The sequence below is a fragment of the Oncorhynchus gorbuscha genome, linkage group LG01 (genome assembly GCF_021184085.1).
Source record: "Oncorhynchus gorbuscha isolate QuinsamMale2020 ecotype Even-year linkage group LG01, OgorEven_v1.0, whole genome shotgun sequence".
Taxonomy (NCBI): domain Eukaryota; kingdom Metazoa; phylum Chordata; class Actinopteri; order Salmoniformes; family Salmonidae; genus Oncorhynchus; species Oncorhynchus gorbuscha.
In genome coordinates this window covers 83751038-83774689 of record NC_060173.1, presented here as the reverse complement: position 1 = coordinate 83774689, position 23652 = coordinate 83751038, and positions in this window count along the sequence as shown.

The following is a 23652-nucleotide window of genomic DNA, read 5'->3' as shown; positions in this document are numbered from 1 at the left end:
TAATCCTTCTACCCCCCCCTTAAAAGATTTAGATGCACTATTGTAAAGTGGCTGTTCCACTGGATGTCATAAGGTGAATGCACCAATTTGTAAGTCGCTCTGGATAAGAGCGTCTGCTAAATGAATTAAATGTAATGTAAATGTATTTTGTCCCTGGACTGAGAGGACGGAAGTTCAATGTGTACTAGCTGCCCCGGTCAACTGTAAGTAACGGTAGACCACACAAGCTCACAGAACGGGACCGTCAAGTGCTGAAGCACATAACGCATGAATATCGTCTGTCCTCGGTTGCAACACTCACTACAGAGTTCCAACCTGCCTATGGAAGCAATGTCACCACAAGACTGTTCGTTGGGAGCTTCATGAAATGGGTTTCCTTGACGGACCAGCCGCACACAGGCCCTTTATACAACAATGCAGTTTTAAGAAAAATACATCAAAGTAAGAGAAGAATAGCAAATAATTAAAAAGCAGCAGTTAATAACAGTAGCGGAGTACTGGTACAAATCAAATCAACTCCAATTTTATTTGTCACATACACATGGTTAGTAAATGTTAATGCGAGTGTAGCGAAATGCTTGTGCTTCTAGTTCCGACAATGCAGTAATATCCAACGAGTAATCTAACCTAGCAATTTCACAACAACTACCTTATAAACACATGTGTAAAGGAATGAATAAGAATATGTACATAAAAATATATATCTACACTGCTCAAAAAATAAAGGGAACACTAAAATAACACATCCTAGATCTGAAAGAATGAAATATTCTTAATAAGTACTTTTTTCTTTACATATTTGACTGTGCTGACAACAAAATCACACAAAAATGATCAATCAAATCAAATTTATCAACCCATGGAGGTCTGGATTTGGAGTCACACTCAAAATTAAAGTGGAAAACCACACTACAGGCTGATCCAACTTTGATGTAATGTCCTTAAAACAAGTCAAAATGAGGCTCAGTAGTGTGTGTGGCCTCCACGTGCCTGTGTGATCTCCCTACAACGCCTGGGCATGCTCCTGATGAGGTAGCGGATGGTCTCCTGAGGGATCTCCTCCCAGACCTGGACTAAAGCATCCACCAACTCCTGGACAGTCTGTGGTGCAACGTGGCATTGGTGGATGGAGCGAGACATGATGTCCTAGATGTGCTCAATTGGATTCAGGTCTGGGGAACGGGCGGGCCAGTCCATAGCATCAATGCATTCCTCTTTCAGGAACTGCTGACACACTCCAGCCACATGAGGTCTAGCATTGTCTTGCATTTAGGAGGAACCCAGGGCCAACAGCACCAGCACATGGTCTCACAAGGGGTCTGAGGATCTCATCTCGGTATCTAATGGCAGTCAGGCTACCTCTGGCGAATACATGGAGGGCTGTGCGGCCCCCCAAAGAAATGCCACCTCACACCATGGCTGACCCACCTCCAAACCGGTCATGCTGGAGGATGTTGCAGGCAGCGGAACGTTCTCCACGGCGCCTCCAGACTCTGTCACGTCTGTCACATGTGCTCAGTGTGAACCTGCTTTCATCTGTGAAGAGCACAGGGCGCCAGTGGCGAATTTGCCAATCTTGGTGTTCTCTGGCAAATGCCAAACCTCATGCACGGTGTTGGGCTGTAAGCACAACCCCCACCTGTGGACGTCGGGCCCTCATACCACCCTCATGGAGTCTGTTTCTGACCGTTTGAGAAGACACATGCACATTTGTGGCCTGCTGGAGGTCATTTTGCAGGGCTCTGGCAGTGTTCCTCCTGCTGCTCCTTGCACAAAGGCGGAGGTAGCGGTCCTGCTGCTGGGTTGTTGCCCTCCTACGGCCTCCTCCACGTCTCCTGATGTACTGGCCTGTCTCCTGGTAGCGTCTCCATGCTTTGGACACTACGCTGACAGACACAGCAAACCTTCTTGCCACAGCTCGCATTGATGTGCCATCCTGGATGAGCTGCACTACCTGAGCCACTTGTGTGGGTTGTAGACTTCGTCTCATGCTACCACTAGAGTGAAAGCACCACCAGCATTCAAAAGTGTCCAAAACATCAGCCAGGAAGCATAGGAACTGAGAGGTGGTGACCACAGACCACCTCTCAGTTCCTATGCTTCCTGGCTGATGTTTTGGACACTTTTGAATGCTGGTGGTGCTTTCACTCTAGTGGTAGCATGAACCACTCCTTTATTGGGGGTGTCTTGCCAATTGCCTTTAATTTCCACCTGTTGTCTATTCCATTTGCACAACAGCATGTGCAATTTATTGTCAAGCAGTTTTGCTTCCTAAGTGGACAGTTTGATTTCACAGAAGTGTGATTGACTTGGAGTTACATTGTGTTGTTTAAGTGTTCACTTAATTTCTTTGAGCAGTGTATATATGAATGAATGATGGTACAGAACGGCATATGCAAGATGAAGTGGATGGAATTGAGTACAGTATATACATATGATATGAGTAATGTAGGGTATGTAACCTATACAAGTGGCATTGTTTATTAAAGTGGCTAGTGATACATTACATCAAGATGGCAAGATGCAGTAGATGGTATAGAGTACAGTATATACATATAAGATGAGTAATGTAGGGTATGTAAACATTATATGAGATGGCATTGTTTAAAGTGGCTAGTGATTCATATATTACATCAATTTTCCATTATTAAAGTGCTTAGAGTTGAGTCAGTATGTTGGCAGCAGCCACTCAATGTTAGTGGTGGCTGTTTAACAGTCTGATGGCCTTGAGATAGAAGCTGTTTTTCAGTCTCTCGGTCCCTGCTTTGATGTACCTGTACTGACCTCACCTTCTGGATGATAGCGGGGTGAACAGGCAGTGGCTCGGGTGGTTGTTGTCCTTGATGATCTTTTGGCCTTCCTGTGACATCGGGTGGTGTAGGTGTCCTGGAGGGCAGGTAGTTTGCCCCCGGTGATGCGTTGTGCAGACCTCACTACCCTCTGGAGAGTCTTACGGTTGTGGGCGGAGCAGGTCCCGTATCAGGCGGTGTTATAGCCTGACAGGATGCTCTCGGTTGTACATCTGTAAAAATGTGTGAGTGTTTTTTGTGACAAGCCAAATTTCTCGCCCTGAAGAGCGTGTCATCAGTCCGGTGAAACCTGTGCCGGCTCCACGCACCAGACCTCCAGTGCGCCTTCCCAGCCCGGTACGTCCTGTGCCGGCACCCTGCACTTGCCCTGAAGAGTGTGTCACTAGCCCTGAGTCCTCTGCGTCGGTGCCCAGTCCTGGCACGGCGTCCAGTCCCACTCCATGGCCAGAGCCTTCCTCTGCGCTGGTGCCCAGTCCAGGCATGGCGTCCAGTCCCGCTCCATGGCCGGAGGCTTCCTCTGCGCCGGTGCCCTGTTCAGGCACTGCGTCCAGTCCCGCTCCATGGCCGGAGGCTTCCTCTGCGCCGGTGCCCTGTCCAGGCACGGCGTCCAGTCCTGCTCCAGGGCCTGAGCCTTCCTCTGCGCCGGTGCCAAGTCTGGGCATGGCGTTCAACCCAGCTTCATGGCCGGATCCGCGGTCTGAGCGGGTGCTACGTCCCGCACCGGAGCCACCACCGACGCTAGTTGCCCACCCTAACCCTCCCCATCCAGGTTCAGGTTTTGCGGTCAGAGTCTGCACCTTTGGGGGTGGGGGTACTGTCACGCCCTGACTATAGAGAGCCCTCTGGGTTCTCTATGGTGTTTTAGGTCAGGGTGTGACTAGGGGGTGTTCCAGTCTTTAATTTCTATGTTGGTGTGAGTATGGTTCCCAATTGGAGGCACCTGATGATCGTTGCCTCTAACTGGGGATCATACTTAGTGTGTCCCTTTTTCCCACAACGCAGGTGGGAATTGTTTTTGTTCAGCGCTATGTGCGCTACGAACGGCACGTTTGTTTATTTATTTGTTGTTTTGGGTTTCACTTTGAAAATATGTGGAACTCTACTCACGATGCGCCTTGGTCCGCTCATTATAACAAACGTGTCAACAAATCTAAATAGATTTTATATTTGAGGTTCTTCAAAGTGGTGGCTACTCTTTTCTTTGATGACAGCACACTTCTGGCATTCTCTCAACCAGCTTCATGAGGTAGTCACCTGGAATGGATTTCCATTTTTTTTAAACATATTTTTTATATTTCACCTTTATTTAACCAGGTAGGACAGTTGAGAACAAGTTCTCATTTACAACTGCGACCTGGCCAAGATAAAGCAAAGCAGTGCGACTCAAACAACACAATATAAAAATCGATATACAGTGTTTGCAAATGTAGTAAGATTAGGGAGGTAAGGTAATAAATAGGCCATAGAGCGAAATAATTACAATTTAGCATTAACACTGGAGTGATAGATGTGCAGAAGATGAATGTGTAAGTAGAGATACAGGGGTGCAAAGGAGCAAACAAAATAATAACAATATGGGTATGAGGTAGTTGGGTGGGCTATTTACAGATGGGCTGTGTACAGGTGCAATGTTTGGTAAGCTGCTCTGACAGCTGATGCTTAGAGTTAGTGATGGAGATATAAGAATCTAGCTTCAGTGATTTATGCAATTCGTTCCAGTCACTGGCAGCAGAGAACTGGAAGGAAAGGCGGCCAGAGGGGGAGTTGGCTTTGGGGTTGACCAGTGAAATGTACCTGCTGGAGCGCGTGCTACGGGTGGGTCCTGCTATGGTGACCAGTGAGCTGAAATAAGACCTAGCAAAGAATTATAGATGACCTGGAGCGGGCTTGGCAGCGAATATGAAGAGAGGGCCAGCCAATGAGAACATACAGGTCGCAGTGGTGGGTAGTACAGTTGACGTCGGAAGTTCACATACACCTTAGCCAAATACATTTAAACTCAGTTATTCAAGAATCCTGACATTTAATCCTTGTAAAAGTTCCCTGTCTTAGGTCAGTTAGGATCACCACTTTATTTTAAGAATGTGAAATGTCATAATAATAGTAGAGAAAATGATTTCAGCTTTTTTTTCTTTCATCACATTCCCAGTAGGTCAGAAGTTTACATACACTCAATTAGTATTTGGTAGCATTGCCTTTAAATTCTTGAACTTGGGTCAAACGTTTCAGGTAGCCTTCCACACGCTTCCCACAATAAGTCTGGTAAATTTTGGGCCATTCCTCCTGACAGAGCTTGTGTACCTGAGTCAGGTTTGTAGGTCTCCTTGCTCGCACACGCTTATTCAGTTCTGCCCACTAATTTTCTATGGGGTTGAAATCAGGTCTTTGTGATGACCACCTCAATACCTTGACTTTGTTGTCCTTAAACCATTTTACCACAAATTTTGAAGTATGCTTGGGGTCATTGTTCATTTGGAAGACCCATTTGCGACCAAGCTTTAACTTCCTGACTGATGTCTTGAGATATTGCTTCAATATATCCACATAGTTTTCATGTCCCATGATGCCATCTATTTTGTGAAGTGCACCAGTCTCCCCTGCAGCAGGCAACCCCACAACATGATGCTGCCACCCCTGTGCTTCATGGTTAGGATGGTGTTCTTCTGCTGGCAAGCGTTTTTCCTCCAAACACAACTATATTTATTATGATCAAAAAGTTATATTTGAGTTTCATCAGACCAGAGGACATTTCTCCAAAGAGTACGATCTTTGTTCCCATGTGCAGTTGCAAACCGTTGTCTGGCTTTTTTTATGGCGGCTTTGGAGCAGTGGCTTCTTCCTTGCTGAGCGGCCAATCAGGTTAGGTCGATATAGGACTCGTGTTACTGTGGATATAGACACTTTTGTACCTGTTTCCTCCAACATCTTCACAAGGTAGTTTTACTGTGCTGTTGTTCTGGGATTGATTTAAACTTTATGCACCAAAGTACGTTCATCTCTAGGAGACAGAACGTGTCTCCTTCCTGAGCGGTATGACGGCTGCGTGGTCCCATGGTGTTCATACTTGCATACCATTGTTTGTACAGATGAACGTGGTACCTTCAGGCTCCCAAGGATGAACCAGACTTGTGAAGGTCTAAAATTATTTTTCTGAGGTCTTGGCTGATTTAATTAGATTTTCCCATGATGTAAAGCAAAGAGGCACTGAGTTGGAAGGTAGGCCTTGAAATACATACACAGCTACACCTCCAATTGACTCAAATGATGTCAATTAGTCTGTCAGAAGCATCTAAAGCCATGACATAATTTTGGGGAATTTTCCAAGCTGTTTAAAGGCACTGTCAACTTAGTGTATGTAAACTTCTGACCCACTGGAATTGTGATAAAGTGAATTGTAAGGTGAGTGAAATATTCTGTTTGTAAGTACTCGTTGGAAAAATTACTTGTATCATGCACAAAGTAGATGTCCTAACCGACTTGCCAAAACTATAGTTTTTTAACAAGAAAAGTGTGGAGTGGTTGGAAAACGTTTTTTAATGAATCCAACCTAAGTGTATGTAAACTTCCGACTTCAACTGTATATGGGGCTTTGGTGGCAAAACGGGTGGCACTGTGGTAGACCACATCCAGTTTGCTGAGTAGAGTGTTGGAGGCTATTTTGTAAATGACATCGCCGAAGTCGAGGGTAGTCATTTTTATGAGGGTATGTTTGGCAGCGTGAGTGAAGGATGCTTTGCTGCGAAATAGGAAGCCAATTCTAGATTTAATTGTGGCTTGGAGATGCTTAATATGAGTCTGCAAGGAGAGTTTACAGCCTAACCAGACACCTAGGTATTTGTAGTTGTCCAAATATTCTAAGTTAGAATCGTCCACAGTAGTGATGCTAGGCTGGACGGGCGGGTGTGGGCAGCAATCGGTTGAAGAGCATGCATTTAGTTTTACTTGCATTTAAGAGCAGTCAGAGGCCACGGAAGGAGTGTTGTATGGCATTGAATTTCGTCTGGAGGGTTGTTAAGAAAGTGTCCAAAGAAGGGCCAGAAGTATACAGAATGGTGTCGTCTGCGTAGAGGTGGATCAGAGAACCACCAGCAGCAAGAGCGACATCATTGATGCATACAGAGAAGAGAGTCGGCCCTAGAATTGAACCCTGTGGCACCCCCATAGTGACTGCCAGAGGTCCGGACATCAGGCCCTCCGATCTGAAACACTGAACTCTATCTGAGAAGTAGTTGGTGAACTAGGCGAGGCAATCATTTGAGAAACCAAGGCTGTTGAGTCTGCCGATAAGAATGCGGTGATTGACAGAGTCGAATGCCTTGGCCAAGTCGGTGAAGAAGCCTACACAGTATTGTCTTTTGTGGTTATGATATCGTTTAGGACCTTGAGCATGACTGAGGTGCATCCATGACCAGGTCGGAAACCAGATTGCATAGCAGAGAAGGTACGGTGTGATTGGAAATGGTTGGTTAACTGTTTGTTATCTTGGCTTTTGAGGTATGCCTTGTTAAAATATACTTTGTGGAATTTCTTTCCTTCTTAATGCATTTGAGCCAAACAGTTGTTTTTTGACAAGGTAGGGGTTGTATACAGAAGATACTCCTATTTTGTAAAAGACCATATTATGGTAAGAACAGTTCAAATAAGCAAACATAAACAACAGTCTATCATTACTTTAAGACATGATGGTCAGTCAATGTGGACAATTTCAAGAATTTGGAAGTGCAGTCGCAAACACCATCAAGCGCTATGATGAAACTGGCTCTCATTAGGACCACCACAGGAAAGGAAGACCCAGAGTTACCTCTGCTGCAGAGGATAAGGTCTTTACCTTTACCAGCCTCCGAAATTGTATCTCAAATAAATGCTTCATCAACTGTTCAGAGAAGACTGCATGAGTCAGGCCTTAATGGTTGAATTGCTGCAAAAGAAGCCACTACTAAAGGACACCAATAAGAAGAAGAGACTTGCTTTGGCCAAGAAACAAGACCAATGGAAATTGGACTGGAGGAGATCTTTTCTTCTAACCGCTGTGTCTTTGTGAGACGCAGAGTAGGTGAACGTGTGATCACTGCATGTGTGGTTCCCACCATGAAGCATGAGGGAAGAGGTGTGACGGTGTGAGGGTGCTTTGCTGTTGACACTGTCAGTGATTTATTTAGAATTCAAGGCACACTTAACGAGCATGGCTACCACAGCATTCTGCAGCGATACACCATCCCATCTGATTTGCGCTTTGTGGGAGTATCATTTGTTTTTCAACAGAACAATGACCCAACACACCTCCAGGCTGTGTAGGGGCTATTTGTCCAAGAAGGAGAGTGATGGAGTTTTGCATCAGATGACCTGGCCTCCACAGTCACCCAACTTCAACCCAATTGAGATGGTTTGGGATGAGTTGGACCGCAGAGTGAAGGAAAAGCAGCCAACGTGCTTCCACACCTTCATTGCTTGCTGTTTGGGGTTTTAGGCTGGGTTTCTGTACATCACTTTGATAAATCAGCTGATGTAAGAAGGGCTATATAAATCAAATTGTTTTTGATTTGATTTGAACAAGTGCTCAGGATATGTAGGAACTCCTTCAAGACTGTTGAAAAAACATTCCAGGTGAAGCTGGTTGAAAGAATGCATAGAGTGTGCAAAGCTGTCATCAAGTCAGAGGGTGGCTACTTTGAAGAATCTCAAATATAAAATATATTTTAATTTGTTTATCACTTTTTTGGTTACTACATGTTTCCATATGTGTCATTTCATAGTTTTGATGTCTTCATTATCATTCTACAATGTAGAAAATAGTACAAATAAATAAAAACCCTTGAATGAGTAGGTGTGTCCAAACTATTGACTGGTACTGTATATACTGTCATGACTGTCCTGTGAGGATCCAAATGGGTCAGATCATTTTGTCAATGGATGATAGTAACCAGACTCACCCACAGAGGGGAGAGGAGGGACCTGGTCGGGGGTTGACAGATCACGCCCTGTCGTAAGTTAAAGGAGAGGAGCTCCAGAGAACATCCCTCTCCAAATTAACACAGGAATGTTCCTTTGATTCCAGAGACTTTTCCCGCTGAAACTCTAACACGTTCTAAAGCAAAAACTGGACAAATATTCCGAACAGAGAACGTGGGGAATGGTCAGAGGCGAGCTAAAGAATAATACTGTCATATGGGTTGTTATTTTGTGATGTCATTAAAAGTGTTATTAAGGAAATACTGTAACTTGAAAATATATACAGTCCATGTACGACGTCTCCATCCTTTACGTTGTGCATGAAATATGAACGTTGATGAAAGTAGATAAGAATGTTAATTTGTTAAGATAGGAATGTGATTTTAGGAGCCATAAGAGAAAATTGTCTCCTATAAACTTTGCACAGTAAGTAGCCACTCCCCTAGTGAGGTCAGAGAGCATGTCAGCTTGATGGAACTGTCCCTTTCGACCAGAGTGCATAAATGGATTGGTAAAGGAATTAACATTTAGACCAGGAAAGATAGGGAGTTGGAGCCCACGTCTAAAGTGGTTTGAACCCTGAATCTCAACACGAGGTTGAGACAATAACGTCACCTCCCGGACACTCACTGGTACGGCTGATTGGCTGTCATAAGTAAAATCTCTTCGAAAGTGAATTTAAGTGGGACCATTCTACTACTCTGTCAAATCACTGTAGTACGCTACTCTCATCACCTCACTGGAACCATTGACACGGTTGGCTAGCCTAACTTCAAAGATGTTTCATGAGCGAATGAGAGGAGAACAACAGAGAAACACCCTTTGGACAATCATAGCCTTACAAGTTTGCAGAGGAAAAGCCCAACAGCCTTCCTAAAATGACCTGGTTCCGACAGAGATAAAAGGCGAATGAAGGCATTCACACGTAAATGCATTAACGATGTCTTACTCCAAACGGGCGGCAGTTCATGTGAAAAGTATATGATTACTGTGAGAGTAGTTCCTAAAATGTATCAACGATAAGTGTCTCTTTTCCCCTCTCTCTCCCTTCCTATCCATCTCCTTTGTAACAAGTTGCCATAGATTGTGTCAGTCCGTTAGGGACCTTTTCCTAATGTATTAAGTGTGTATGTTTATCCTGTGTTATCATTTAGTTAGCTAGTAAATAAATAATTAAACCAATTTGTGTATCACATCAAATCAAATGTATTTATATAGCCCTTCTTACATCAGCTGATATCTCAAAGTGCTGTACAGAAACCCAGCCTAAAATCCCAAACAGCAAGCAATGCAGGTGTAGAAGCACGAGTAGTACTGAGTCATAAGTAAGGCTCAGGGTTTTGCAGATACAGGAAGTTATGACTGTTCAGAATGATGATATGATACGAAATTATGATTAATACGTTGACTGTTTTATGGAAGTGATAGGTAAAGACCTTTAGACTTTAGTTCGGGAGATGGTTACTCTTTAAACAACCACTCTTGTGGTGCCCCAAATTCCAAATGAGTTCATTGTTATGATACATTTAATCGGAATTGGGATTAAAGAGCTTATGTTTGGTAATGTGTTATTGTTATATGACTGCTTTATATAAAAGTACCATGTATGTAAAATGTATATGTAAAATGTATAAGTAAAATGTATGTAATGTATATGCAGCAGAAAAGCTGTAAAATGTGTGTGTATATATATATATATTTGTCCTATATATAACTTTAAAAAATAAATAAATAAACAATTATACATAGTTGATTTGATAAATAACAGTCATCAGATGAATGAAAGTAAAGTCACGACAATACTCTACGTCAAGTGTCCTTGAGCACTGCTCGATTTATGTTGATTTTACGTTGGTGGTGATAATTGAACACATATTTACTTGATTCTGGGCAGCTTTTAACAAAGAGCAGTCTGTGGCCATATCTCTTTCACGCTCACAGATCTGGTGGTGTAGCTGAGTCCCAAGTGTGGTCACAGTACAAAATTATACAAGTTTATTTACACTAATTTAAATCATAATACAGCAGCATACTGTCATTTTATATAAATAATACCAAGTTGTTGTATATACAGTATTTAACAGATTTTTACTGCAATTTTAGGCAAATAAATGTTTTATTGCCAATATCCATTATGTCCACAGACCTGGTGGCACAGTAGGTACGTCAGGTAGCTAGCAACCTATAGGTTCTGAGTTCAAATCCCAAGAGAGATTGAGTCCCAAGTATGCAGCAGCATACTGTCCTCTAACATGGAGTAACTAGTTGTAGATTTAATGTCTTTTTTTTACCGCAACTAGACAAAATCCTCCAGGGGACAATGTTTTGTCTAGTTTCCTGGAACAAACCGGGAGCTAGACAAATCCTGCAGGGGACCAGAACTGTTTAAATGGAATTAATATAAATTATGCCTTTCAAAGTAAAATATTCAAATTACATTTGGCGCTTGGGTTTTCAAAGTTTGTCACGTGTAGTGTCATGGTATCACATGTTGAGATTTTGCATCCCCATGCTGTCATTTATTTCACATTAGATTGTGTTTTCTTGTACTCACATGTTGCAAGTGAAGTTTCATGTTATCATATGTTGAAATTTTGCATCCCCATGTTGTCACATTTATTTCACATGAGCTCATATGGTCACATGTGTAGTTTTATGTTTTGACATGTTGGCATCACATGTTGGCACATGTTGCTTCACATCTTGACACATGTTATCGCATTAACTTCACATTAAATCACGTGATCACACGGGATTGAATGTGTTCACATGTGAAATTCATGTGGTTTTTCTTTAAGGGCCTCTATGATGTTTGGCAGGCAATCCAGAACCAGACAGGAAACTGTGCTCCCACATCCCACCTTTTTCCAGAGCCTTAGGCATTTGGGGCAGGGGCAGAACAATGGCAGGAAACAGAGAAAGATAACATTTCGTTCCTAGAGGTGGAACCTTCTTCAGAGGCACACATAACTGAACAGGGCTGCCACTCAAATCAAGCCCAGAATGTGAGGCAACCAGATTGACCTAAAGCCAACGGTGGGCCAGATGAGCATTTGATGAAATGGATGATTCTTTACTACACACTCCCAGTGTGCATCTAAAAACATCTGAAATCAAGGAAAGCAATATGGAGGATGTCTACCAGGAATATTGGGAAAAGGGGAGCCTCGGATTTGAAGACTACTGAGATGCAACTTTGACCTACACTCTTAGACAAAGAAAGTGCTATCTAGAACTTAAAAGGGTTGTTCGGCTGTCCCCATAGATAGGAGAACCCTTCGAAGAACCATGTTCGTTCCAAGTAGAACCCTTTTGGTTCCAAGTAGAACCGTTTAGCATTCAATGAATAACAGAGATCCACAGAGATTTCTACATGTAACCCAAAGTTGTTCTATCGGGGACCAAAGAAGTGTTTTTACCTGTAACCAAAAAGGGTTCTCCTGTGAAGACAGCCGAAGAACCCTTTAAGAACCCTTTTTTTCTAAGAATGTAGCACACACGTCCTCATTCATTCGATAAAGCTCTGATGTCAGAACAACACCCATGACCTGCCTATTATGGCAAACCTCGGCTTGCTTTTGACCAACATGGAAGTAAATATGGGTATATCGATATGGCTATACAGCACTAGTAGCGCAGTTGTTGTATAAACAAATTGTAATATGCATGTTTTCTGATGATATTGTCAAAAGGAACCATTTCAACTGGCTCAAGCCAAGTTCATTTTAGTGTCAGCATATTAAAATACCCTGTTCTCATCGTAAATCCATTGTTATAAGAAGTATGAAAAGGATTATTGCATTCTCTTTCAACCTGAGTTCAGACAAACATGCATTCAGTGGAGCTGCAAAGAGGAGGGTTGATGTCATCTCATGCTGTAATGGGAAGAATTAGAATTTATTGCCCTGTGAATCCTTGCGGCATAATGATTCCGACACTTCCTGCAGCGCCACCCAAAACCAGGTTGCCATAGCAACCGGGATTCCGAGTTCTTGACCTGCCGTGTCACTCCTCAGCACCCCATTCCTATAGCAAAAAAAGGTTAATACATTGTTCCCTAGAGTCCTAGGTCTTCAATCTTGCAACTTTGTGTTCTTTGCGTCATAATTGACTATAATTTATTATCTGCGGTACGGTGAACATTGCAGAGACAGTGGCTGAGGTTTTGCAGCTTTACAAAGGCTAGGTTCATCTTTCCTATGCATGCTCTACGTCAGTCCTGAGCGGAAATATATGATACTCAAGCAGCACAGGAGGCTGCTGAGGGGAGAATGACTCATAATAATAGCCAAAACGGAGCAAATGGGATGGCATCAAACACTTGGAGACCATGTGTTTGATGTATTTGATACCATTCCACTGATTCCGTTCCAGTCACTACCGCCAGTCTGTTTTCCCCAATTAAGGTGCTACCAACCTCCTGTGTCAAGCAGACCGGGTCTTGACCAAGGTCATTTCTGTTCCCTTATGAAACCAGAGATCACAGACGTTATGTTTGACGCTGAAATAGATGCCACTATTGATAGTACTTTGTTGACATGTCAGTTGTCATGAGTGGAAAAAACAGTATACTGCCATTTAAACGCTTCGACAGATGTGTTACCATTCATATGACAGTGCAAACCAATCTTGTTTGGATAGTGCTACAGAGATTATGACAAAGGTCAAATAATCTATTACTGATTTGAACTGCTTTCCCTGTTCTTTTACAAAGGCACTTACCTCAAAGATGATCAATGTATTATTTATGGATGCATTTCATAAGTTACCCTTTAACACCAAGTGTCTTGGGAATATAACACTCGGACACCACTGGGACTGAAGACAACTGCTGAGCCACACATACATTCTACTCTCCCTTAGCAGGAGTCTGGGTAACGGTAACCAAAGAAACCTTGTCCGTTGGCACCCTTTAAAATGTTTGGCAGGGGACTATGCTTCACAAACGGGGTAATAAAACTCTTATGATCCCTCAGTTGTGATGATGCAAATCCCACAGGCTGCTGGATTGGATAGTCGTTGCATGTTTAAAATGTTGTATACTCTGTTGAACTTGCACATCAGTGATGTGTGGTTTTTGTCAGGCTTCACAGTGAGCCAGCAGATCTAGTTCTCCTAGTGGATGCTGACTCCCATGTACGGGTGTCATGTTGGACGCCCATCTTCACACTGAGCATAATTGTAATTTCAACAAATGTAAAGGTTTAAAGACTAAATATTTCTTTAACCTTTATTACGGGTTTTATAATGCAGTAATGAAGGTAAATACTAGGTAAATAGGTAAATGCTGAACATATGATATAATGCACATCCTTTGATGTATATTGAACCTATTTGCATTAATGCATTAATATTAATATCATCTGACGCATCAACCAATCATATCTTTATAGATATTTTTTTTCAATCAATCTGTAGCTATAGAGCAGCTATATTATGTTTTATGTAATATCCAATATATCCTGTATTTTAGGGAATGTCCAGGGTTGAGCCAACACCCAGCCACAGATCCAGAAAAGATCAATTATATAAAATACTTATGCTCTAAAAATACACAGTGGTGTAAAATACTTAAGCAACTATACTTTACTACTTAAGTGGTTTTTGGGGGTATCTGTACTTTAACTTACTATTTATATTTTTGACAATTTTACTTTTACTTCACTACATCCCTGAAGAAAATGATGTACTTTTTACTCTATACATCTTCCCTGACGCCCAAAAGTACTTATTATATTTTGAATGCTTAGCAGGACAGGAAAATAGTCAAATTCACATACTTATCTTTGATACTTTGATCTGGTGGACTCATGTTTCACGCTTTGTTTGTAAATTCTTTTGAGTGTTGGGGTGTGCCCTTAGCTATCAGTAAAAAAAAATAAACAAGAAAATAATCTGGTCTGGTTTGCTTAATATAAGGAATTTTAAATAATTTATACTTTCACTTTTGATACTTAGGAATATTTAAAACCAAATACTTTTAGACTTTTACTCAAGTAGTATTTTACTGGGTGACTTTCACTTTTACTTGAGTAATTTTCTACTAAGGTATCTTTACTTTTACTCAAGTATGAAAATGTGATACCTTTTCCACCACTGAAAACACATACATTATTTCATTTACTCAGTTCAGTTAAAAGGCCAAAACCAAGCGTTTGAACCTTTCTCCAGATGTGTATGCATTCAACTTGCAAAAGGGTTTTTGGGGGTGAGCTATTTCTGAAATACATCAAAATCTACAAATACTGCTTCTAAATGTGGGAGACAGGACCAGTCATTTTGATCCAACCACATTACTTTAAACCTTATTCTATGCCACTTCTGTTGACTGCAGCTTGAAGTGGATTCGTAGGCCAGGTTAGTCATTGTTTCTATGACTCATTCCCATCGTACACTAAATGCTGGGTTAAAAACAACCCAATTTGGTTAAATATTGGACGGAAACATATTGGGTTATTTTGACCCAGGCAGTTGGGTCACAAACAACCCATTGTTTTCTCTAAATTGGGTTATTAATACTGGGTTATTGAGCTATGATCCACTGGGACAGATCAGAAGACTGGAGGTGTGGTTTGCTGGAGTGTGGCTTTAAGGTAGTTATTTTTGGCCACCTGTGAAAGTTAATGTAATTCTGGTAAATCTGTTGTATTGTCAACACATGTTAAGGTTGAGCAGTGAGACTTTGTAGATTTGAAAGGCTTACACAAGAATTTGATTTAAGTGCCGATGCATGTCCCAATATTGGGATTGTACCCAAGTTATTGTAATATTTCAATATTAATGTTATATATTTCATATAAAAGTATGTCATTTGTATTTTGTTTTGGGGTAATTAACTGAACATGACATTTTCTCCAAAAATAACCATCTAAAAGCAATGCCTTTGGATTGCCCAAACATATCATTTAAAGGTCATGAATAGTCAAAATCATGTTGATCATGAAGATGTATGATATTTGAAGGAAACCAGATCAAATATGACAACTAAGGTATGAAAAATGACTGTTTCTTCTACATTGATAAAGTTTGATTATACAGTTACTCCCCCATGTCAAACGCTTGTATTCATTGTTAAGGGGACAAGGTGACATCTTAACTCTCATTAAAATGCAGTAATACAGTATAAAAAGTATAAAAACAGTGTGTGCAAAGTAGGTAAGATAAGGGAGGTAAAGGCAATAAATAGGCCATGGTGGTGAAGTAATTACAATATACCAATTAAATACTGGGTTGATAGATGTGCAGAAGATGAATATGCAAGTAGAGATACTGGGTGCAAAGGAGCAAGATAAATAAATAAATACAGTTTATGGATGAGGTAGTTGGATGGGCTATTTACAGATGGGCTATGTATAGGTGCAGTGATCTGTGAGCTGGTCTGACAGCTGGTGCTTAAATCTAGTGAGGGAGATATGAGTCTGAGCTTCAATGATTATTGCAGTTCGATCCAGTCATTGGCAGCAGAGAACTGGAAGGAAAGGCGGGCAAAGGGGGAATTGGCTTTGGGGGTGACCAGTGAGATATACCTGCTGGAGGGCGTGCTACGGGTGGGTGCTGCTATGGTGACCAGTGAGCTGAGATAAGGCGGAGCTTTGCCTAGCAAAGACTTGTAGATGACCTGGACCAGTGGGTTAGGCAACGAGTATGAAGTGAGGGCCAGCCAACGAGTGTGTTCAGGTCGCAGTGGTGGGTCTTTGGTGTCTTTGGTGACAAAATGGATGACACTGTAGGACTGTAATCCAATTTGTTGAGTAGAGTGTTGGAGGCTATTTTGTAAATGACATCGCCAAAGTCAAGGATCGGTAGGATGGTCAGTTTTATGAGGGTATGTTTGGCAGCATGAGTGAAGGATGCTTTATTGCGAAATATAAGATTTAATTTTGGATTGGAGATGCTTATTGTGAGTCTGGAAGGAGAGTTTACAGTGTAACCAGACACCTAGGTATTTGTAGTTGTCCACATATTCTAAGTCAGAACTGTCCAGAGTAGTGATGTTGGATGGGCGGGCAGGTGTGGCAGCGATCTGTTGAAGATCATGCATTTAGATTTACTTGCATTTAAGAGCAGTTGGAGGTCACGGAAGAATTGACAGAGTCGAAAGCCTTGGCCAGGTCGATGAATACGGCTGTACAGTAATGTCTCTTATCAATGGTGGTTATGATATCGTTTAGAACCTTGAGCATGGTGCACCCATGACCAGCTCTGAAACCAGAATGCATAGCGGAGAAGGTACGGTGGTATTTGTATTGGTCTACAAATACCTAGGTGCCTGGCTAGACTGTAAACTCTCCTTCCAGACTCACAATCTGTTTGTTAGCTTGGCTTTCAAAGACCTTAGAATGGCAGGGTACGATAGATATAGGTCTGTAGCAGTTTTAGTCTAGTGTCTCCCCTTTGAAGAGGGGGATGATTGCGGCAGCTTTTCAATCTTTAGGAATCTCAGACGATACAAAAGAGAGGTTGAACAGGCTAGTAATAGGGGTTGCAACAATTTTGGTAGAATATTTTAGAAAGAGAGGGTCCAGATTGTCTAGCCTGGCTGATTTGTAGCGGTCAAGATTTTGCAACTCTTTCAGAACATCAGCTATCTGGATTTGGGTGAAGGAGAAATGGGGAGGCTTGGGTGAGTTGATGTGGGGGTTGCAGGGCAGTTGACCGGGGTAGGGTTGGCCAGGTGGAAAGCATGGCCATCCGTAGAAAAATGCTTGTTGAAATTCTCAATTATAGTGGATTTATCGGTGGTGACAGTGTTTCATAGCCTCAGAGCAGTGGGAAGCTGGGAGGAGGTGCTCTTATTCTCCATGGACTTTACATTGTCTAATATCTTTTTTGAGTTTGTGCTACAGGATGCAAATTTCTGTTTGAAAAAGCTAGCCTTAGCTTTCCTATCTGCCTGTGTATATTGGTTCCTAACTTCCCTGAAAAGTTGCACATCAACGGGGCTCTTCGATGCTAATGCAGTATGCCACAGGATGTTTTTGTGTTGGTCAAGGGCAGTCAGGTCTGTCGTGAACCAAGGGCTATATCTGTTCCTGGCTCTACATTTTTTGAATGGGTTATGCTTATTTAAGATGGTGAGGAAGGCACTTTTAAAGAATAACCAGGCATCCTCTACTGATGGGATGAGGTCAATATACTTCCAGGATACCCGGGCCAGGTCGTTTAGAAATGCCTGCTCACTGAAGTGTTTTAGGGAGCGTTTGACAGGGATGAGGGGTGGTCGTTTGACCGCAGACCCATTACGGATGCAGGCAATGAAGCAGTGATCGCAGAGATCTTGGTTGAAAACAGCAGAGGTGTATTTGGAGGGCAAGTTGGTTAGGATGGTATCTGTGAGGGTGCCCGTGTTTATGGATTTGGGGATGTACCTGGTAGGTTCATTGATAATTTGTGTGAGATTAGGGGCATCTAGCTGAGATTGTAGGATGGCCGGGGTGTTAAGCATGTCCCAGTTTAGGTCATCTAGCAGCACGAGCTCTGAAGATAGATGGGGGGCAATCAATTCACATATGGTGTCCAGGGCACAGCTGGGGGCAGAAGGTGGTCTATAGCAAGCGGCACCGGTGGATTTTTAAAAAGTAGAATCTTGTATTGTTTGGGTACAGACATGGATAGTAAAACAGAACTCTGCAGGCTAACTAAATGTTATAGTTAGGGATGGAAATTTCAGGGGTTTTGGTGGTCTTCTTAAGCCAGGATTCAGACACGGCTAGGACATCCGGGTTGGCAGAGTGTGCTAAAGCAGTGAATTAAACATACTTATGGAGGAGGCTTCGAATGTTAACATGCATGAAACCAAGGCTTTTACGGTTACAGAAGTCAACAAATGAGAGCGCCTGGGGCATAGGGGTGGAGCTAGGCACTGCAGGGCCTGGATTACCCTCTACATCACCAGAGGAACAGAGGAGGAGTAGGATAAAGGTACGGCTAAAGGCTATAAGTACTGGCCGTCTAATATGTTCGGAACAGAGAGTAAAAGGAGCAGGTTTCTGGGTGCGATAGAATCGATTCAATGCATAATAGACAGACAAAGGTATGGTAGGATGTGAATACATTGGAGGTAAACCAAGGCATTGAATGATGATGAGAGAGGTATTGTCTCTAGAGACATTTAAATCAGCTGATGTCACCGCATGTGTGGGAGGTGTAACTAAAGGGTTGGCTAAGGCATATTGAGCAGGGCTAGAGGCTCTACAGTGAAATAAGACAACAATCACTAACCAGAACAGCAATGGACAACGCTTATTAACATTAGGGAGATGCATGCAAAGCCAAGTAATCATAGGGGTCCAGTGAGTAGTTAGGCGGGGCTGGAGACACAGCGATTCAGACAGCTAGCAGGCAGGGGCTAGCAAGCTAGCAGAAGGGCCTTAGAGGGACGTCGCAACAGAGGAAGTCTGTTATAGCCGCCTCGTGTGGTTACGTTGTGTGTCTAATTCGTTTTTTCATAACTTTTCATTTTCACAACTGTGCACTCTCCTCAAACAATAGCATGGTATTATTTCACTGTAATAGCTGCTGTAATTTGAACAGTGCAGTTAGATTAACAACAATGTAAGCTTTCTGCCAATATCAGATATGTCTATGTCCTGGGAAATTTTCTTGCTACTTACAACCTCATGCTAATCGCATTAGCCTATGTTAGATCAAACGACCCTTTAAGCTAACCCTTCCCCTAAACCTAACCCTAACCTTAACCCTTTAACCTAACTCCTAAACTGAACCACTGACCTTAAGGCTAACCCCTAACCACTAGCCTATTTAATGTTAGCCAGTTAGCTAAAATTAGCCACCTAGCTAGACTTTGAGCATGGTATGATCTTCGGTGCCATGCGTGCCGGATCCAGGATCTCAGAAATGGCCACCCGCACAACAGTGTCTGGGGTTTACCGAGAATGGTGCAACAAACAAAAAACATCCAGTCAGTGGCAGCCCTGTTTGCTAAAACAGATCTTTGATGAGAGAGGTGTAAGTAGAATGGTTAGAATTGCTGCTGGTCACAAACCAACCTGGACTCAGAGCATTTCATATTATTCTGTACGTAAATCCGGGACCCTCCATTTCGTATGATATAATATGTTTAATTTGGTTTGTATTCATCTGTGGAGGTCACCCATTTCGTATGATATGTTACAAATTACAATTTGTATTATGTGTTGCGAATTTGCAAAGCAATATGTTAAGAATTAAGTCTAATGCTCAATCGAACAGTAACTGAATGCTTTGATGCCTGTCTGCCTGCTTTGCATAGCAAGTCACGGCCATGTGACTCAGTGTCTGTAGGAGCGATCTATTTTCGTGATGGTGTAGCTGATATAATGTCCGGTGAGTGTGGGATGAAAGGAGGCCACAAAATGGTGAACCACTATAAAGAAATGGCATAGGAAAGTATTTTGTATTTTGAAAATACAAATGACAGCTTTCGAAAGTATCTTCTTACAAAATACATTGGAGTGCAGTTTAGCCCATTATAATCCAAAATACTCAGATGCAATTAAAATACATATTTCAAATACATGGCCAACTGGTCATAGCTCAATAACTCAACTAAGTGACCCAACTGCTGGGTCAAGAATAACCCAGCTGAGGGACACCCATTTCAAATCTCTGTCTCTCTAGAATTATTGAGGAATTGTTACACAATCAGACGTAATACTACATTTAATGAAAGCCATGAAAATGTTCCTAGTGGGGAAGATCATTCCAGGCACATCACCATCTGACCTTTGGAATAGCTATGGGAGAAGGTGAACTGACGCGTGATTCAGTCATTTCCATTGTTCAAGATTGGTAGGTCTCTCCTCAAGCTTGGTAGGTCTCTCCACCAGCTTGCTAGGTATGTCCTCAAGCTTGGTAGGTCTCTCCTCGAGCTTGGTAGGTCTCTCCTCAAGCTTGGTAGGTATGTCCTCAAGCTTGGTAAGGTTCTATGCAGACCAACAGCTGCAGTCTCAATCTGCATTAATCTGACATTACTATCTTAATTGCCTTCATTTCCGAGCTAAGGGCAGAGGAGCAAGGGGACATTTGTAAATAATCCCTCCCTTGTTTATGGAGCGCTCTTATCTAAATACATCCACGAGATTGCATATTAAACCCATTTGTTGTTGTTGGCATGTCCAAGGGAACATACAATACCTTAAGTTAAATAAATGTCAGCTGTCTCCTTGTCGGTTTATAAACATAGAATATAAACCAACTTTATCCAAGCAACTATTTGATTAATGATGGATTGTTTGATTTGCATTGGCATGCCAAGTTTAAACTAGTTCTTCAAAGCACTGCACTAGTTTCTCTTCACAGCACAATAGAAAGGGAGGTCTCACTTGAACCACATCCTATTGATTTAGGATTTATATGAACGTTTGAATTGCATGCTTCTCAAATCAGGATTATGCCTATGTGATTACATTGGAAAGCAATGTTAGACAGCTGAAGAATTTAAACTCTTTCAACTCTCTATCGGGGTCAATTTCCATTAGCAGTTGCTTATATAATCTATAGCCTATGCACAAGATATGATTAACCTTTATGGGAGTCGATAAGGTTGACATACTTACGTAGCCTGATGACCACAAGTAATGACAACAACAAAAAACTCTCACCGGTGATCTCTTACAATCACAGGAAAGCTGCATATAGTGCTCTTGACCCTCTTACATGACAGTGTGGAGTGACCTGAACAGATATTTCCTAATCTGATAGAGGAGTTACTCTAGTAGTAGTAGTTACCATTGTTAGTGGTCATCAGTCTACTGGCTCCGCAAACATTTACATTTACATTTACATTTAAGTCATTTAGCAGACGCTCTTATCCAGAGCGTCTTACAAATTGGTGCATTCACCTTATGACATCCAGTAGAACAGTCACTTTACAATAGTGCATCTAAATCTTAAAGGGGGGGGGGGACTTAAAGGGGAGGGGAACATGTCGTCTACAGACTCTTCCCTGGTTTTCTTAGAGTAATCGCTGCAAACGGTGCCACTTTACAATCCAAAGCTTTTCTTGTCTTTGTGAAACTTGACAAATAAACCATGCTCTCTGACCTATCAGGGAGTAATCTACTCTGCAGAAATGTGTTTATATCCCTGTTAGTGAGCATTTCCACATTGCCAAGATAATCAATCCACCTGACAACTGTGGCATATCAAGAAGCTGATGAAACAGCATGATCATTGCACAGGTGCACCTTGTGCTAGGGACAATAAAAGGCCTCTCTGAAATGTGGAGTTTGGTTACACAACACAAAGCCACAAATGACTCAAGTTTTGGGGGAGTGTGCAATTGGCATGCTGACTGTATCAACGTCCACCGGAGCTGTTGCCAGAGAATTCCATCTTCATTTGTCTACCATAAACCGCCTCCAACATCGTTTCGGAGAATTTGACAGTAAGTCCAACCGGCCTCACAACCGCAGACCACGTGTAACCACTCCTGCCCAGGACCTCCACATCCGGCTTCTTCACCTGTGGGATCGTCTGAGACCAGTCATCCGGACAGCTGATAAAACTGTGGGTTTACACAAGCAAATACTTTCTTGACAAACTGTCAGAAACTGTCTCAGGGAAGCTCATCTGCATGCTCTTCATCCTCACCAGGGTCTTTACCTAACTGCAGTTCGGCGTCGTAACTGATCTTAGTGGACAAATGCTCACCTTTGATGGCCATTGGCACACTAGAGAAGTGTGCTCTTCACCAATGAATCCCGGTTTCAACTATACCGGGCAGATGGCAGACAGCGTGTATGGAGTCGTGTGGGCGAGCTGTTTACTGATGTCCACATTGGGAACAGAGTGCCCCATGGTGGCAGTGGGGTTAAGGTATGGGCAGGCATAAGCTATGGACAATGAAAATGTTTGATCGATGGCAATTTGAATGAGAGAGATGCTGTGACGAGATCCCGAAGCCCCTTGTCGTGCCGTTCATCCGCAACCGACACCACATGTTTCAGCATGATAACTCACAGCCCCATGTCGCAAGGATCTGTGCACAATTCCTGGAAGCTGAAAATGTCCCAGTTCTTGCATACTCACCAGACATGTCACCAACTATTAAGCATGTTTGGGATGCTCTGGATCGACATGTACGACAGCGGTGTTCCAGTTCTCGCCGATATCCAGCAACTTCACACAGCCATTGAAGAGGAGTGGGACAACATTCCACAGGCTACAATCAACAGCCTGATCAACTCTATGTGAAGGAGATGTGTCACGCTGCATGAGGCAAATGGTTGTCACACCCAGATACTGACTAGTTTTCTGGTCCATGCTCCTACGTTTTTTTATGGTACTATATCTGTGACCAACAGATACATATCTGTATTCCCAGTCATGTGAAATCCATAGATTAGGGCCTAATTAATTGATTTCAATTGAGTGATTTCTGTATATGAACTGTATCTCAGTACAATCTTTGAAATTGTTTCATGTTGCGTTTATATTTTTGTTCAGTGTACTTACCCAGGGAGAAGAAGTCACACATTGATATATGACTCGCTGACAGATCCGAAGGGGGATTATCCAGATATTCCGATAGATGCCTGACACAGAGGCGAAGACCTGCAAATTATTGTTTGGTAAAAGACTGACGCAAGAAATGGAACAAGACCCTTGGGTGTCAAGCTTAAGTGGTCCTTCTGTAGCTCAGTTGGTAGAGCATGGTGCTTGTAAGGCCAGGGTAGTGGGTTCAATCCCCGGGACCACCCATACGTAGAATCTATGCACACATGACTGTAAGTCGCTTTGGATAAAAGTGTCTGCTAAATGGCATATATTATTATTATTATATTAATAAGCTCTCTGATTTCCTTGGGCAAAGTCTTATATTACAACTAAGTCAGTAACTTTGTAAAATGAAGTGGGATGATCCATGTTAGTTAAAGTGTATTTAAATATG